At 42.6% G+C, this 17729-nt stretch overlaps 1 protein-coding gene across 2 annotated transcripts in view; it reads left to right on the top strand.

Annotated features, from left to right (window-relative positions):
* Positions 1-17729, top strand: part of plxnb1b (plexin b1b) — a 97211-nt gene that overhangs the window by 39155 nt on the left and 40327 nt on the right. The window lies entirely within an intron of this gene.

Raw genomic sequence — 17729 nt, 5'->3', positions numbered from 1 at the left:
ACGGTGACTACGTCCACGACTCTTATTCAGTCTATGTTGATTACGCCGTACATTTCTTTGTTGACGCCAACAGAGCAGCAGCAGGTTCAGCACAACGATGCTCACCTCCATGAGGAATCCATGGCATTTAACAGACCCTGGTGAAGAGGAGGGGTTGGCTGTGGAAGTCAACAGGAATGTGTTTGGGGGAGAGATTATTCCGAAGTGCCCTCAGTGGATGTTTGGTGGACTATGGCTTGTTTTATGGGGTTCCATCATGGCCAGATATCCCTGTCATTGTTTGCTCAGCTTTCTAGGAAGCCAGTAGATTTGCGACACTGTTGTTCTTAGAGAGAATCAGTAGCGAGAGGAAGCAGTTATTTTTATCTGAACAGATCTGTTCACAAATAATTAGTTCTACTTTGTTTAAACCTCCAGGGACTAGACTTGTCTCGGTTATCAACCCATGTATCGTCCCATTAGCGGTTGCAGGAACGCCTGAGGCCCTTCGTGGTTTCATGGCTCGTCAAAACTGCAGAGTGGGCTGGCAGAACTTGTGGTTTCAAACTTCCCTTATTTTTTAGGATAATTATATATTTTTTATTCTGATGCTGTGTCAGAGAAGCTCATTTCCTTTTTTTTTTTTTTTTTTTTTTTTTACTGCACTCCACACTGCAGTTGGTGAAAGCTCCAGCAGTGGCCCTCAAACTGTTTTACGACTTCATGCTCACCTTTTATGTGTTATGCAACAAGCCGGGCTCCACAAGCAACACGCACACCCTAATGTTTTATTAAGGCAACACTATGGAAAAGCAGCATTAGCAGCATGAGGCCACAAAGAGGCTCTTTGTTTGGCCGGTGTGTTTTACACACACACACACACACACACACACACACACACACACACACACACACACACACACACACACACACACACACACACACACACACACACACAGCATTCAGAGAGGACCAGACAACACAGCAGTCCCACTAACATTTACCCTTCACTCTCTTTCACTCGCCCTTGTTATTGCTCAGGCAGGCACAGAAAGGAGCCTTTATTGTGTGTGTGTGTGTGTGTGTGTGTGTGTGTGTGTGTGTGTGTGTGTGTGTGTGTGTGTGTGTGTGTGTGTGTGTGTGTGTGTGTGTGCCCTTCCAAGAGCACACTATCCATGCTTTGCAAAAATCACCTCGATGGGCCTTCCTTCAAGAACACTGGCTTTTTAATATTATCCTCAGGTTGCCACAGCTCACAGCCGCTCAGAAAATAAAGACCAGTGTTGTAAAAGAAAAAGAGGATTATGTTATGGTGCTGGTACCTGGACAGAGAGGGGGGGTATTGTGTCAGTACCATGTCAGGAGGTTCAGTGTTTCAGAGGACTGGTGGAGGCTAATCCTTCACTGACCAAACGCGGCTCATCTGGCTTCCAGAAGCTAAAATGTGTCCGGTTAATTTTTTCTTCATCGTGTAGCGTAGAGTCGAGTCAATCCTGTTCACATACTGTCTGTTCCTGGAGGGAATCTCTTCAAATTTGGCGACAAACATCCACCTAAACTCAAGGATGGACTGATTATAATTTGACGGTCAAAGGTCGTTGTGACTTCACAAAAAACTTTTTTGGCCATAAATCAGGAATTGACATTCTAATTATGACAATTTCACTCAAATGTCTAATAGAGTAAAATAATGCAGTGACGGCATTTTGGACGGCATGGATGTAAACTGCAACATGAATCATTTGAGAGGCATACAGCCGGCGGTTATTCTAGATCACCAAAGCAGTAATCATTCCTGGAAATGTCTGTTAAACATTACACCTTTCTCTAGACACGGTTTAGTTTTTTTTTGGTTTTTTTCAAGTGTGGAGAGGGGAAGCCCTGAATCCCAATAAATACCTATAGGAAGTCAGTTCATCTAACGGATACTGGTTTGTGCCCCTTATAGGCTTCAGTGCTCCATGATAATACTTCAGGTTTAGACAAAGAGACATTTGCAGCAGTACAAGTGCGTTCACATTGAATGTGAAAATGTTTTTTTTTTTTACTTTCTTTATTTGCATGATCATGACTACTGGGCTGTTTGTTCAGTGTGTTTTTAATTGCAACAATGTTGACATCATAACTCCACTCTACTGTGTAGAGATCTAGAAATAATTGGTTCTACCGAAATAACAGGTAATTCATTTGAACACAACCCATTTGTGTGTCACGAAATGCACAAGTCTGAGATACTGTGAGCTGCGACTGTCACATAAGCATGTGAGACCAGAGATGTCCATCCATTGGTCGTCACAGACACTTACAGCTCAGTATGGACCCTTTTCCTGTGTGGTGTCATACAGCTGCACTGTCAGTGTTGAGTAGGCAGTCAGAGGTTGTACAGTTGCCCATTGCTCAGAGCTTTGCTCACTAGTGTCAACTCTAATCTCTAGAAACAATTTCTGCACGTGAATCCAGAACCTGTAGGCAACTGGACAAGATATTGGTATCGGAAGCGCTGACAGCTCCCATTGTCACGGTACCCGATCCAGCTAGTTGAGTACGTATCGGTGCATCCCTAGCCAAGACGCACTCCTCGAAACCCACCGGTTTTCTTGTTAAGAAGATTTAGCTTGTTTGTTAGCTTAAAATGTACTGTGTTGGCTACTGGTAAAACAATATCCGGTCGTAGACATCGTCTCTTAACTCATTCTTACTCTCAAATTGCTAATCGGACTGGTAACAATTGACCAGGACACAGAGGCACAGATATATGCCGGCTGAACCAGAACCCCAGAAATACTGCCTCCAGAGGTAAACGACTTCAAATGGTCTAGTGCGCTTAGACATTGCACATTTTTTATTCCAACTGGTAATTACATCTAGAATATTGTTGGAGATTTAGAGTAAAATCAGAGGTACTGATCTTACTGGAATTAATCAAAGTCCCAAAACCTGCGACTTCCTTTAAACTTCCCGTCCCCCATGGTTACAGTGTTAAGTGGTGCATTGGAAATGAACTTCTGAGACGCGTCCTACCATGTCAGTGTGTTTGTGTTCAGGTGTGCCACTGTGGTCATTTCTTCCATATTCTCTTTATGCAGCTTGTCCAAAATGTCCACCTCCCCCCTGCGGGTGACTGAGCCCATCCTTCCTCCTCCTCTCATAACATCCATGTGTCGGTCTGTGGCTGGCTGGCCGCTCTCCCTCTCCACTACTAATTCCAATAATGCTTGTTATGGTGCTGTGATGCTGCCAGTCATGGTGTTCCTGTTTTATTGATATTTCCTTCTCTTTATCGCCCAAGGTTCTCTGTGATTGATAAGCGATATAGTGTGGACCAAAGCTAGGCCTTATAAAGAACCGATCAACTGATGATATAGTCTAGAGGATGTCAGAAATTGGAAGTTCCTATTACGCATTACCATATCTACGTCTGCAGATTGTTTTCTTTTTGTTAACAGCAGTTTTAAAAACTTCAAAGATATTCAGATACTGATGATAAACAGTCATGTGAAGCTCAATCAATAAATATCTGTTAGTTTCACTTGCTAATAAGGTTAAAGCCGGATTAACACTCTGTAGAGTGAAGAACTGATTGATAATGTAATGTTTTTTAACAGCACAGCCATGAATCCATGAGATATGCAGAAGACCAGGGTCTCCAAGCATCTTCCAGCTGTCAGCTTTTTGTGTCTTGCATCTTAAACAGTAATGCCTCAGTGACATACTGTTCACTGAATAATAATAATAATAATAATAATAATAATAATAATAATAATAATAATAGGAGATTCTCGGGTGTCTGGAGATCTGTTTGGGTGTATTTCTATATGACAGAGAATCCGAATGAGAGGTTTATTTGTATATACATATTAGATATTGTTTTGCATTCATGAGCAAATTAAATACTGATGAAATGTGCAGCTTTTCAGTAGCAGACGGTGGATAATCTCAGATAATTGTCAAGCTGAAATCTCCTTACTGTAGAGCAACATCAAAAAATGACCATGATAATTAAGAATAAGTTAGAATAATTTAAATGGACCCAGTAATGCTGCCAGAAGAGATAATCCCTGACACACAGCCTTTTGACCTCCCTCTCTTGCACTCCACTTCACTCAATATTATGTTGCGTTTTGGTGTATTTGCGGTATTAAGCTTTTCTTTGATTTAATGTCTGGTTGAATAATCCCAAAGCTGTCTCCACATGGAGGACTAAACTAGAACTTGTTTAAGCAACTACAATTATTACCCCAGAAAACAATGAGGAAATGCCATGGTGATTCAGTTCTGAAGCTTCCTCTGCTTCATTTCCACTTTTAACTTTCAGTGAAATGTAAATCAACTGTAAGTAGGACGGACCGAACAGGATCTAAGATCTGGGAATTATGAATGTTTGGAAATCATTTCATGGCAATACAGTTCTTGAGATATTTTCAAGAAAGTTGTGGACTGATTGCCGGACTGATCAGTCTGTGTCTGATCAGCAGACACAGAATGAAACTGGCCGACCGTAAGTCCCGCCCCCCTTAGTTACTGTTTCTAGATCAGACAAGCTTGACAAAAAGAAACCAGGCGACGCCGGTTCCATTTAGCCGGCTGACACAGCGACTATTAAATGGTGTCTGACAATATAGGGGCTGACGGCGAGGACTAGAGTTCGCGATTGAAGTATATATTTATGATTGGAGAACTTTACTTGAGGTTGTAAATTTCGCTGTCACCATCTTGGATGGCAAACGTTGCCATGTTGTTTTCAGCCAATGAACGGATGTTACCATATTTGGAATGCGGATTAGTAACATAGAGATACTGTATATGACTCTGGTAGCAGCAGCGACCTGTCAATCACAGTAGTCCCGTCCTTAATCATACCCTGCTTTATGGTCTATTTGACTCTAAACGGAGCATCATTTACTAAATGAACATCATGCTGTATTGAAGAAGACTTGAAACTAGAGATTGAGACCATAAAGTCATGTTTACAATGTTTACTGAGGGAATAAATCAAGAGAGAAGTAGAGTCATAGACTTCTATACAATTGGACTTCTTTTTGCAATCAGAGGAGTTCGACCCCTGCTGGTCAGTAGAGAGAATGCAGGTTTAAGACACTCCAGCCTTGGCTTCACTCGGCGGAACCAGATCCCGCTTCTCTGCCGGACTCTACCTGCAGTCTGCACTCAGGCAGAGTTTTGCCTGAGTGGGGCAGACCGTCAGACTCTGCTGCAGTAAAATGATAGGCTTTCTTAAGGGACAGTAGTTCACAGTTTTATGTTGGACTCTGAAACAACCAGGACAAGAGCTCAGTTGAATAGCTGTTTCAGTAAGACTACAGCACTTGCCGAGTGAGCATCATTAAAAATGATTTGAGAGAGTTTGGGTTGATGTTTGGAATGGTGCTGACTGGCTCTTGAGCTCCACACACACAGGAAGAGACAGGGAAGTGTAGTTTATAATGTGGATGTTACTGGGGATTCCGTCTTCAGCTCTGTTGCTAGGAAACTTGGACCAATCACGCTTCGTTCTGCAGCCGAGATATTGGTTTGGATTCTCGGAGTCAGCATTGTGCTGACGGCATGAAATCCTGTACTGCAAGTCCATGTAGCATTAACAAGCTGTCAAGGCCTGAGGGGTGAGGGGTGTGTGTGTGTGTCTCTGGTTCCCTCTCCTGTGACTAAAGTCATGAATATGGAGCAGCTCCTGGCTTTATTCATTCCCTCACACACCACATCAAACAAAAGATAAGACTGTCAGAGTGAGTGTGCCTCCAGAGCAGGTAAGAGCAGCTGAATAACGAGCCCCGAAACCAGCACTTTATCTGGTGAGGCGTAGAGAAACGCAGGTGGAGGTGAACCAGGGCTTGCTGGGGGGGGATCTGGAGGGTGTGTGTAGACCAGGTGTTCCCCGAATAATGTTAAGACTTTTACAATCATTTAGGGTAATCATAAAAAAGATTACCTTGAATTCCTGTTGTTAAAATCCATTTCAGTTTGCACAGCTACTTCCTATTAATTAGTGTGCATCCACAGAGTGAAATGTTGCTTTGAAACGGTCTGGTTGTCACTCTGCTCTTGTTGCTTGCCCAAAGGCTTCCGCTTTCTTCAAAAGAAGTGTTCGCCAAATCAGCGTCACTCTCCACACCGCTACCTCTGTCACTTTTCTTGTGCACCATGGATGCCTTTGAGGAGAGGCTGACTGGAAGTGTGCACTGTTATCCCCATTTCCTCAATTTCATCAATGCGATGCAGCCAAGAGGATGCTTTGACAGCAGGCTTTTTGCAGCTAGTCTTAAGACATGTCGTACAATTTAGTACCTTTGACGCATGTTGAACCCTAATAGACTTATGATTAGGTCTAAAGCTGTGGCTGCCCAGGGTTTAAGTCGGCTGGATGTTTTGCTTGAATTTCTCACTGCTTGCTCCAAAAGAAAGATGCGTTCCATATAACAAGGGCTGTACCAAACATCATTTTAGATGAGTTAGCCTTTTTTTAATTAAATTATCTTCTTTTAATGAATGTAACTCATCAGTGCATGCCCCTTTTTGTGTGCAGAAAACCAGAGAGCAAATAGTTTTTTGACTACAATGAAAGGGTTGCCTTTGAAAGGCTAAACGCCAACAAATATGGATTGAAGCACAATATTTTGTTGGCTAAAATATGTAGATATTTTGGAAAGGATTACATATATCTTTTTTTTCAATAAATGTTGACCTCTGGACTTAACAACCCTCTGGAGTTATTGGAAATGTTTGGATCGCATGAGTCGGCAACAACCGAAGCAGCCACCACTGAAATCTCGGGATGTGTATTGGCAAGCACCTCACGATACGCATCATGATACACGTAGCATGACAAGATATATTGCGGTATATATTGCAATAGGATACAATAAATATTACAATATATTGCTATGAAAATGTAAAAATAGAGCTGAAAATACAACTTGCTGTCTAATACGTACATCACATATTGATGACTCAGCGGACAAATTGCATCAAAACTACTTACTTTGTATTTGTATTGCACATAGTCACTCTGCAGAGAAAAAACTGAACTGAAATGCACTTGTATGAAAATAAAGTACATATTGTATTCTCATTGTGTCACTGAACACTTTCTTACTAAAATGCACTTACCACAACTTAATTTGAAAATACAATACTGTATTCTTTTCTTATTGTGTCACTGACCACTCTTAACTTCCATGTAGATGCTATGAGCATCATATCAAATGGAGTGCATTAAGTAAAGTTGTATGTCACTATGGCTTCGTCCTTCCCATTTATGTCCCATTCCTCCAGGTTCAGTTTTCAGTAACTCCGTGTTGTTACTTCCTGTAAGGCTCTCGTGCCGTGGAGTCAGGATGGGGTGTCATGATGTGGGGTCATGATGTGGGGTCATGATGTGGGGTCATGATGTGTTGTGACGTAATCCTAACATTCTACTCGATGGTCTAGTCTTCTAACGTCGCACATCAGGGCTTCTCTCTCTGCAGGGGGAGCGATGTTTAGCCACGTGACGTAACCTCTTTGTAAGTCCTGGACACTACACTGCTACATCCATCATGTGTCCGTGAGTCGGGATCAAATAGCCCAGCTCTACAGTAAGAAGCCATGTTTTGATTTTGGCAGGATCATGCGACAGGCCGGGAGGTCACTGTCCTTAACTCGGAAGCCAAAAGGCAGTGACATCTAGCGGTACAGGAGCGGAGTGGGAGGTTGTTTGACACACAGGGATTCAAGATGATTTAGAGGACATTTGAAATCTGTTTTAAACTGGATTTATTCGTTTTTATCTATCGATAGTAGTTGCAGACATTTCCATACACTATAATTTATAAAATGATTGCGATAGTAAGCTATATTGATTTTTTTGCACAGCCCTAATGGAATCAAATTCTACAAATAGTATAATGCTAATAATATAAATTCAGTCTGATCAACATCTGGAACTGGGCAGAAATACAAGCTTAAAACACAAAGAATAGACATGTGCAGCATTCAAATGTCGATTAGATCATAGCGTTTGTTTAAATGTAGGCTATTATATGGCTATTTAAAACATTGTTTAAAAACATATTAAACATAGCTATTACATACTAAAAACATAGCTATAAAATATAGTTTTAAATAGCATATTCCGGTAGTATTTCTATATGGCTGAAATATTTATTGCCTTATTGACTGTCAGAAACAAGGTCTAGCATAAACCCTGGGCTGCCGTTGTTGTTTTGATCTACAGTTTACATCAACAATGTGGAGTCACTCAATGAGAGCCGGATTCTGACCATGAAAGTCTTGCATACTTTAGTTTTTACTTTTGACTTTCTGTTTATAGTAGTATTTGTGTACATTTAGAAATACAGTGGCAGTGTATATGAATAGGGACTCATGAAGTCTGATGAATAATTTAGTCTAATGTTGTTGTGCCCATACTTTTCACCCATTAAACATCACAACTCAGCGTCTCGTGTATCAGAAAGTCCCTGCTCTCTCAGTCCTGCTCACCACGTTGTCATTCATGCGTTCACTCCTTCTGTAAGTGTGTATTTCCAACCATGTGTCCAGCTGCCTGTAGGCCCGTTACTGCTGCTGTGCTTGGTGATAAAAAAAAAAGGCAAAAATAGCCTTCTACTTCTCTCTCTGTCAGAGGAGTTTCTGCATTCTTTCTGATAATGTGTGCATAGTTCTCCCTGCCATAATCAGCATGTCAAAACACAAGCTATAATTTGCCTGTGAAGGCATTGCCTCATTAAAAACACAGATGTGCACCAATCAGGTGTGTGCACAACACATGCACGATCACATTGACTCTCGTCAACGTTGGTGCTAGACAGCAACCTTCTAAAAACATGATTACAATGATGTCCACAGATTTCTATCCAGTAATACCTGGAAGGAAAATGATTTACCCCCTGAACTCCAAGCAGTTTCTTGTCATTTTTGGTCCTGTCACATTTTCTCTCTGTAGCCTTGGTTTTCACTGCAATATATGAAACCTGCACCTCTATGGAACCAGTACCATCATGGCTAGAAGAAGGGAGAATTCAAAAATGTCTTTTGTGCAGTATAATACAGTAACAATTCCATAAAGCTAAAAAAGAAAAATCAAGTTGAATTTCTTTCATAATTTATTTTATAACTATTACATTGTTATGCTACATTCATTGAACCATTACAATTTGTACAACCCTCTGCTTTTTACAGAATTTAACGGTTTATTTTGGTGAGATTTTAATTTTTCTTTTATTTATAAAATATTTAATATTTTTTGGGCTGCTTTTTCTGCCTGAACTGTTCATTACACATGGTGTGTTCTAGGACTGTCAGAAAGATGAAAATCCTGACTATAATGACGTTGTTCTTCTGGCTATGATAGGCGGTGTTGTTATGGCGATTGTTTATAGAAGTCATGCTTTTCGATCCCACTGGTGGGTTGTGGTGTTCAGAGGGTTTAAACAAAACTTCACCCATTTGTTATGTTGTTGTTTCCAGAGGACAGTGTCGACACAGTTCACAGTGCTCCAGCTCCTCTGTCCTTGATGACAACATTTCTTCCACCAATAGAAAGTGAAGAAAAGAACATAATGGAAATGATAAACACCAAAGAGCTGCAGAGCTGTCTGCAGCATATAGAAGCCAGCTGGTCCGTCATGTCCACTTGTGCTGGCACAAGATGGCCGACAGTGTGGAAGTCGACTTGGCCCAAGCTCAAGGCATGCTGCAGCCACACGCTTGTGTCCATAACTGGAACCAGGATCTGCTGTGGGCGGGGCCCGAGCTGGCAGGACCGAGCAGACCAATGTCAAAGGTCGTGTTTGGCTAATTAGCTCCAGGATGAGTGCTGTCCGTCCTGCCCACCAGAGCTGCTGGTGGAACACCAGGCTCCTCAAATAATGGATGTCGTCATGGTGACCACGCCCACTTCTTAAATACAGCGTTTGCCTCAGAGCTCATTCTGACTCTTACGACATCAAGACTCCACCTCTGGCGAATGACCCTGTCACTGGTCAAGTGTCTCTTCCTGCTGTGTGAGGGAGAGGTGGCTGCCATCTTTGATCTCTCTGACCTCTAAGCAGTTAAATGCAGCGTCCAGGAGTGTGTCTGGCTGTGTTAAGTTGGTAATGATAACCTGTGTGTCCCCACCTGTCTATTCTGTGTTTTTGTGAGCATCCCAGTGGAAAGCTGCCATCCACAGTGACTGCCCCAAACAATGGAATTATACACCAGGATTCAACACACACATGCTTCTCTATACTTTGCCAAACCCACAGAGGTGCAGGGGTTAAACCCATGAACGTGTATGCTATCCATCTGCAACTATGTGCAACACCAGACACAAACCCTCTCACACACATGCGTCTTTTGACTATAAACACAACAAATACTTTCTACTTTTTAACCAAGGATTATCACTATACCATGTAAACCAGTCTAAACAAAAACTCTTTCTTTTTCAAAAATGAATGAATTGAGCTGTAGGGTTAGGGTTCATAAAGCACCTGAACTCTGATCAAACTGTAAAACTAGGCAGCGCTGATCGAATATGAATAGATTCTGTCACAGCATTACCTATTTCTCCCCTCAAATGTTTCCAGAAACATTTTTTATTTTCTGTTTAGCTGTGAAAATGACAAAGTTTGCTCCGGCCGGTCGGCGGTGCTCGGTTTGGGCTTGATTCTTTTTCAACACTACTGTCAGGGTATAGAGACAGTTTGAGAAAATGTGACAAATAAATATTTTCACTAGCAACTATAGCTTTCGCAGTTAATCTAAAGTTTGCCTTTATGAGATGCAGTGAACAATGTCCCTGGCTGGAATTGAACACGGTGTGTTGCAGTTGTATAGTATGTGTTTTACACGTAAGGCCAACAACATGCCTCGACGTGCCTCCTCACCGTGTCTCTCTGTGTCTCTGGGCTCCGCTGTGGGTGAATATAAAGGCCCCACTGACATTAATCCCAAAGGCACATAATGCCAGAGTGGCAGATGCGAGTTATAACGTACCCTTCAAGCATTATTGCTTCTCTGCTCGAGTGCGTTCAAAAGTTATTGCTGGCGCTCCCGTAGACGCTCTACGATGTGAGCGCGCTGCCAGCTGCACCTGTCTGCATCTGAGTTACAATCCAGATGAACTCGACCGACTTTAATAGCTTCCTGTCTGGCAGCTGTGACTGTTTATGATAGCCCTGATGACTCGCTACTTGATCTCATTTATGCCCCCGCAACATCTAATTCCACCACAGACGTGCCCCTTTATCATGTTGACATGGCTCAACAGATTGTTGCTCTAACATGCTTGGAGATGGTGCTCAGTTTTTTTTTTTGTCTTTTATTGCTTTAGTGAATGCAGTGTAATAGGTATAGTGTTATTGTGCTTTAACTGTAAAATCTAATTTATTTTCTATTTTATTTAACAGTGTGTAGCTGGTAAAACCATCTTGTTTTGTTTTTTCTAGCGTCTTGAATGATGAGTAAGAGCTTAGCTATTATTTAAAGTAAAAGTTTAACTTTGAAGAGGAAGATGGAGGGAAAAAAAACACCTTTTGACTTATATTTGCTCTGGTGCTCCTGAACATGAGAATGATTCATTAGCTAACTTATTTTCTGTATTCATTTCTGACTTGCGGTGCTGTTTTGAATGAAAGTCGATGAGCCTCATGGTGAGATGTAAAAACGGTCAAAAGAAAAGCTCAAGTGATGCAGGGCTCGTCCTTTAGCCGCTGAGGTCACATCTGACCTGAGCTCAGTGAACAGCGCTGATTGATGATGGGGAAGAAGGAGACGCACGCACCCGTTTGGTCAAAGGCTAGAGGGGATCCCCGAGACCCGGACATCCGTCCTGTTTTGTATCCAGGCTCAACCTCTTCCCCCAGGGTGATTTCTTGAGGGGTCATAAAAATTTAACAACCATGGGAACTTCCTTTACCCACCCGGCTCCTCTGTGGGGACAAGTGGCTCTCCTCTGTCCACTGAAACGTGTCCAGAGAAGCCCACTGTCGTGCCACTGAGGGACTTAAATGCCTTAAAAGGACCCGATGAGGGAAACTGAGGGACTTTTATGTGCTAATTTCTGGAAGGACGTTTCCGGAAGAGAGCGCAGGATGATGATTCCCCCCCTCCCTCCTGTTCGCCCGCTCTGTCTGAAGTTCATCAGCCGAGGAGGAATGTGTTCTTTTAGATGGGCGGCGATTGTCGGGGTTTCTCTATAAATAACTTGTCAGCCGGCCAAGCAGGGCGGTCCAGCTCCAGCACCAGCAGGCCGACTAACGCAGAGACCAGTAACCACCGCTGCGTCTGCACAAGCTTGTTAAAGGGATAGTTAGCGTGTTCTGAAGTGGAGTTGTATGCGCTACTTCTCTATAGTCAGTGTATTACTGCAATAGATGGAGTTTAAAGAAACAGACAGGAGCAACATCACAGGAGCAAAGCATTGTACTGCAGTGGAGGTATTTGAGACACTTAAAAAAAATCGTGTAGGCTATACTTAGAAAATACTTTCACTGCCACAACTTGCTTGGTCGTGTACCTCCGAATTTTTGTCACATGACTGTCACAAATAGTTCACGTATGAAAGCACTATTTACATGTGTAGGGTGTTATACAAAGATCTACATTTGATTAAATATTTTGCAGCCAAATCAAATTGTTTACATGATATATAACCTTTGTTTCTCTCTAATCATTTAATACTTGACTTCTTTCTTGACAGAGGTTGTACAAAGACAATAAAGGGGTCCATGAATATGAGTTTACAGATAATTACTATCCCTCTTGGCATAGTGGATGTTGGTTTATGGCTTTTTTACGGTTACACCTACAGTCATTGTCTTTTTGAGTCTTCACAGTTTATGCCTCCTTTATCCTACTTTGCTGTCCTGGTTTTCACTTTTCTTTTGTCTATTGACATTGCGATGGAAAACCGATGTCAAATTCCTTGTATGCGTACACATACTTGGCAAATATAGCTGATTCTGATTCTGATAATCGCATTGATGCATGCTCGTATCTCGTGCTTTTCCACGGCGCCAAGGTCGAGTATAAACCAAGCTTTATCTTGTCGCCAGTCAGCCCTTTCCAACAGGGAAATAGAGTGTTTGTATCCACCTTTGGTCTCTTCAGTCATTTTCTGACCCAACGCTTTTTTTGTTTGCCTTTTACAATTAGTAATTATGTCCGCATTACTAATGATTGTTTATCAAAAAACGCATTGTGTAAATCATTTGTAAAAGCACCAATGGTCAACCCTACAATATCATCACAAAATCGGCATCCAGGTATTTGGAAAATAAAGTTGTGAAATTATATATTTTTTTCCTATTGCCCAGCCCTATTTCAGCGGCATTTCTAAATACATTTTGGTAATTGAACAGTTTAGGGACAAAAGCCTTTGTGCCCATTTTTGACTGTTTTCTTGAGAGTTTTCTTACTTTTAGACAAGTCGATCGATCTAACTGTAGATTTGAATTTAAACGTCAGGGAAATAAGTCGTCAGGAGCATCCCGATCCTGAACCGTCCTAAGGCTTCTGTAGTGGGACGTGTTCTGTCTCCAAGAACCCAGAGGCGGACAAAAACCAACATTAGCAAAGCCCCGGTGTCCTTCCTGTTGTAGTGTTACGCGGTAACGCTTTACACAGCTCGTATATCGTGGCAGTAACAGTTGTGTTGCGGACGAGCGGGAGGATGCTGACGGTTGGTGTTTGTGTCATGGAACACGGCGGGCTCTCACAGCCACTAAAGCATCCTTTGTAAACACTGGATGTTGATGTAAGGGCAGTGACTGACTACAGATGGCTGCGTTCACTCAAGGCCTCGCTGAGTCCCACTATTCCTCTGTGTGTTTGTGTGTGTGTGTGTGTGTGTGTGTGTGTGTGTGTGTGTGTGTTTGTGTGTGTGTGTGTGTGTGTGTGTGTACTGTCTGGGGTGTGTTTATTTGTCTAAAGTATATGGAGGAGGGACTTCTCATTACAGGCGTGTGTGTGTGTCGTGCACGTTTGTGTGTTTATGTTCCCAATCGTGTCACTAATTAGAAACGTGTTTTATTTTCCCCTCCCCCTCGTACTGAGAATGAGTGTTGAATGGGGCATTATGGGTATACACTGGAATTAATGCCCCCCTGTCTCCCTCCCTCTCTTGCGTATTATCATTAGTCACATTCCATCAGTACCCAGTGAGCACTGAGGCTTGCGAGAACTTGTTTGCGGTGATTCCGCTCGCCGTTCTCCCCCTCTCTCTCTCTCTCTCTCTCTCACCCCCGTCTTCCCCTTTCACCATTGTCTCCCTGTAACCCTGTTTCTGTCCACTAATGTCACTCTGCCAGCTCTTTCCCCTCCAGAATATGGGATGGCTGAATTGAAAGTGAATGAAAGGCTGGACTCAATGAAGTGGATGATGGCTCAATTGAATGTGCCTCTCAGGAATGCTCGGTGGTGTTGTGGAGTCTTTTGGCTGCAGCTCAGGATCCAGTCCACTTGTGTTCAGGGTTGAGGTTGGTCGACTCTGGTTGGTCGTGTTGGGATTCTACCCTGCTGGTTCTGTCCATCTGCTACAGGCCGCACCACTATGTGTCCACTTAACATCACATTAGTACTAGTGAGGAAGTTAAAGAAACCTCTGCAGTCCTCTGATTGGATGTGTGTGTGTGTGTGTGTGTGTGTGTGTGTGTGTGTGTGTGTGTGTGTGTGTGTGTGTGTGTGTGTGTGTGTGTGTGTGTGTGTGTGTGTGTGTGTGTGTGTGTGTGTGTGTGTGTGTGTGTGTGTGTGTGTGTGTGTGTGTGTGTGTATATAATTACACACACATATATATTATATATATATATATGATAGACATGTATTGGTAAAACTGTCCTGTGTTTTTTGTTTGAAAACCTTCTGTATATGAGTCAACCCACTGTTTCTGTAGACAGGCCTGGAATACGGTGGAATCCATTTCGTAAAAGTACAGGAACATTTAGATAAAGCAATTACAGGGAATGCACACATTTCCTCCTCTCATCAAACTGATACCTTTTGGCTTCCTAAAGTCACCCGAAATATTAAAAAAAAGAAAACACTTCCACTCAGAGGCGAAATGTGATTTTTAACGTTAGAGAATCGAATCACAGGTCCATTCTATGGTTCTCATGTGTCTGAAGCTCTGAACGAAGTTGAGCCTGATTGGATTATTCACTGCAGGAAAGTGAAACCTCTTCCAACTGAGACTGTCTCTGAGCGATGGCAGTCCAGTTTACTGTAGATTTTTGATTTGCAACTTGGCGAATTCAGATAGATGAGGACTTCTTGGCCCGTTACTGTTGGATGAGTTGAGTGACGTCCTGCACGTTTTCAAAGGAAACAATCGCGCACTTCAAATCCGACACTGTTTCAGAGAGGAGGAAACGGGAGAAGCAATGTATTTGTTGAACTAGCGCTGCTATGAGTCAACATGCTTGTCATTCCTGTCCCGGCTCCGCTCTGGACCGGTGCTTTCTCATGGATTATCTGCACAGGGCAGTAAAGCGCCTTCCCACCAGAGAGTCCTGACACGCTGACTAGAGAGGTCAGACTCCGTGGCCACAGAGAAGCAGCTATTTTACCAAGTACTGAAAAACTCCCCTCGCCCCGCCCCCGGGGGTCAAAGGAGCGAGTCTGTCTTTTGGCTTGGATCTGATGATTTGGGGTTTGGTCACTGAGGCATCAATCAGTCCGCTTGACCTCTGTGCTCTGCTTGTTCTGGAACTGGAGGTAGTTCTACATTAAGCATGCCAGTGATTGGAAAAACAAACGTATGCAAGGAAGTGCCTGCCGAGGAGTTTAAAATTCAACTCACATTTGGTTGAAATTCAATAGATAAGAATGATCATAAGTATTGTGCTCTAGTAAAACGTTTTTTGTCTTTTCTCTCCATCGTTGGCCTCTTGCCAGGCCTTTACCCTCGTTCCCACATTCAGGAGAGCGCCACCAACAAAGCAAGCTTTCTAATGCTCCTAGTGTGGCAGCAAAAGAGGTGTGTGTATGTGTTTGTACACTTGGTGAGGACAGGCCTGTTCAGTGGGTTGAATAGTGTCTTTTTCGGCCCGTCCCCCACCCCCCCAAACCTCCCCGTTTGGATAAACCCACTGGTGATCCGCCTGAACTCGCAGGAGATAATCCTGCTTCTGTGCCAGCGATTTGAGGAGGAGAGGTGGATAGAAAGAAGGGGGAGATAATGAGGAAGCTTTACTGTATATGGAGAAGAAAGGGAGAATTTGCTGTCATAACTGACTACTACGTATTACAGTATTTCACCAAGTAAGCATGAAACCACAGATCAAGGAGCTCAAACAAGGGTTGAGCGTCTTTTACCTCATGGCAACTTGTTTTTCTGGCAGGGATTCTAAAACCAGATGGTTTTGTACATTGTATCCTAGCAATGAGGGAGGATTGTATACTTGTGTGTGTGTGTGTGTGTGTGTGTGTGTGTGTGTGTGTGTGTGTGTGTGTGTGTGTGTGTGTGTGTGTGTGTGTGTGTGTGTGTGTGTGTGTGTGTGTGTGTGTGTGTGTGTGTGTGTGTGTGTGTGTGTGTGTGTGCCACTGAAAGGCCTCTTGGACTGACACTACTTGACTTGGCCTCTTCTGAGGGCTTTTTACACCACAAAAACGGATGTAGCCAGTCAGACATAGGTCCGACAGGAATTTCAATGGGTATGAGGTTCCCACGACTCTTAGTGGACTGCAGAGAAGCCAAATAATACAATGTACTTGAACATCACAGTCTGTGTTAGCAGACCTGAGACAATATCCTTAAGGATGAGGTTTGCCATCTCTGCATTTGCTGCTGTAAATCACACTGGGTTTCCTAGCATGTAGGCTTGGGCAGTATTATGATATACCAGGGTATTTAACAAAAAATATGTTGTACAAATACATATTTTTCCTCATGTGTAGTGCTATTTATCAATCTAGATTGTTTTGGTGTGGGTTGCTGGGTGTGGAGATGTCTGATGTCTCTGCTTGTGGTGCTCAAAGCGGCCCAAAAAAATAAATTTGAAAAACTTTAAAACAAAATCTCTTTGACCCGTTCACTCAAGATAAACCACAGACCATGTTGTACGCAATTTCATGTATATTCTTTCTACCAAACTACACCCTCCATATCAGTGCTCAGAAGGAAGCATGCATCTACTCATGGATGAGCGGCTCGGGACAACGCGAGATGTAAAGATGACTTGCGTCCTCCTCGGCTGAGCTGTAACGTTAGCTAGCTCAGTGGTGCTAGGTGAGCTAGCGGTATTGAGGATAGATACATACTTCCTTCTGCACGGTGATGCAGTTGGTGGGTGTAATTTTGTAGAAGGAAAATAGATCCTTCATGAAACTGCTAACATCAATGTCTGTGGATTGTCTTGAGTTACCGGGTCATGATTTCTGGAAAGAGACATGGCTGTTGAGTTTTTTCAAATGTATTTTCTTTTTGGCGCTTTGAGCACAACAAGAGAAGTGCCATTTATTCCCATTATATTGGGAAGAAGGCTGACATCTCCACAGCCGATATCTCCAACATCCTGCAACTCACATCAGAACAATCTAGATTGATAAATCCTACTACAGGTAAGAAGAAAAATATGTATTTTTTGGGTAAGATAAAATAAGACAATCCTTTATAAATCCAAAAGCGGGGACATTTGCAGGATTACAGCAGCAGAGTGGATAGTGCGAACAGACAAATAAACAAATATGAGACATAAGTAGAAAAATAAGTACAATTAATAAGTTATCACACATTCAAAGTAAAATAAATAAGTAGA

The sequence above is a fragment of the Anoplopoma fimbria genome, chromosome 17 (genome assembly GCF_027596085.1).
Source record: "Anoplopoma fimbria isolate UVic2021 breed Golden Eagle Sablefish chromosome 17, Afim_UVic_2022, whole genome shotgun sequence".
NCBI lineage: Eukaryota > Metazoa > Chordata > Actinopteri > Perciformes > Anoplopomatidae > Anoplopoma > Anoplopoma fimbria.
Note: the sequence above shows the minus strand (reverse complement) of the source record. Positions and strands in the feature narration are given on the sequence as shown.